Genomic DNA, 1,949 nt, shown 5'->3' with positions numbered 1-1,949 from the left:
AACCGACGAGAAACGTAGCTCATCGGCAGCCCCTTCAGGTTCCTCTTCGTAGGGCTGGACCTAAAGTTATGGCTCGTGGTGCTGCTGAGGTCACCTTTAAATCAATGCATCATTAGCTTCAATCAATGTATGTATTTCTGTCAACATGAGTCAGTGACATAATCCCTTTAAATCCAGAATGTGCTCTCTTTTTTTTTTCTGTCTCTCTTTATTATGCAGAGCACCATCCAGTGGTGGAGTTGATAATGTGCACCTTCCTGAATCAAATATTTTCACCACCTAAATAACTATGAAAAACAAAAAAAGTATTTTTTCATATAATAATAATAATAATAAATATTATTATATTGAATGACAAAGTGGCTACAACAAGGTGTTTCTGTGAGACCCCTCCCAGCCAACGAGGCCTTCTTATTTTCTCTCCCCCAGAGCCAGTCCACGTTGTGGGAGAGTTTTCTGATACTGATCTTTTTGCAGCCTCAACATTTAGCATTTGTTTTTCCAGACAACAACCAGGCCGACGGTGCAGGACGTGTTCAAATGGTTTTCCCCCTCATTCCTTTATCTGAATCCACAGCTTTGTCAGCTGAAGTTCAAAACACTGCGGCCTTCTGGGAGTAGTGGTTCAACGCAAAGGGGCAGAAATGATCTGTGGGACGTGGAGCTTTGGCAGCAGAGTGATAGAATCTCTTCTGTTAAGTGTGGCGTGTACTGTGAAAAAGTACCGTGATGGGATCTTACTTTTTACGGCCTATTTCACCTCCCCTCCTCACCCTCCTCACCCTCCTCCCCCTGAACACACAGCTTTGATAAAGACAGTCCACTTCTCTCTCCCTCTGAATTCTTTTCTGTAAAATGATGGTTTTTACTCCTAAACAAAGTTCTGTGAAGTTCGTCTGCTTCATCAGTGTCATCACATCAATCACCATGTGACTCACCTGTGTCTGTCATCAGTCTCACTCCTGTCACCTGGTGCCCAGACGATAGAAACCTCTCTCCTTCACTCTGGTCCTTGTCCCTGTGTGTCCCCTGTTCCAACTTCCTGTTCCAGTGAGTTTTTGTTGACTTAGTTTGAACTTTGTAAATCAAATAAGTGAAGACAGTGCTGCGTTCAGGTCCAGTCGGATAACTCACACACACGATGTAGTGTAACGACTTTTCCTGTTCTGAAAGAGTTGGTCTTTGTTTTGTAAATAATGATCTGAAATCCGACAACATAATTTCAACCAGTTTAACCATCAGGCAAAGTAACGTTGTCAGTACCATGGGTAGAAATACTATTATATAACATAGTATTTGTATAAAAGGACTCAGAGCTGCAGTCAAATGGATGGTTGATCAGATGTGTTGGAAACTGACTGTCCATCTTACAGGTGCTGTTGTGTTTTTAACCACTGTACCACCGTCACAGAGAAAAACAACGACTTCAGGAAACGATTGTTGATCTGAGGAAAGTCATTGTCTGGAGTTAAAACATGCATGAATGTGTAGCCACCATCAAAGGGTCTACCTCCTTAGACGACACCCAGCCTCATACAGGTGGAGGTCTGGATCTCGGCTGCAGTGCCCCCCCCCCCAGTCTCAGTGGATGGATGGCCTGTTTTGAATAGAAACGTCTGATAAACGTGATTGGACAACATCTGCTGCCTGTCACAACACAGGACCAATCAATCAGTCACACCCCAGACTGGCTGGGGATTGGATATGTGTATGCGTCTGTGTGTGTGTGTGTGTGTGTGTGGGGGGTGGGGGGGTATAACCTAATCTTTTTATTTTCACCTGGGGACCACTGACCCATCACTTACCTCTGGGACACATGTTGGTCCAAACACCTGCCTCAGCCGGACCACCGACGCTTCTGACCCATAAAGAAGCAGACGCTCCATCGCACTTGAAAAATGCTGCAGGGACAGCACTCGCTCTTCCACTGACACACACCTCCCATGAGG

This window comes from Cynoglossus semilaevis, chromosome 4 (genome assembly GCF_000523025.1).
Source record: "Cynoglossus semilaevis isolate Cse_v1.0 chromosome 4, Cse_v1.0, whole genome shotgun sequence".
Taxonomy (NCBI): Eukaryota; Metazoa; Chordata; class Actinopteri; order Pleuronectiformes; family Cynoglossidae; genus Cynoglossus; species Cynoglossus semilaevis.
The sequence above is the reverse complement of the archived record's forward strand: the minus strand, read 5'-3'. Positions refer to the sequence as shown.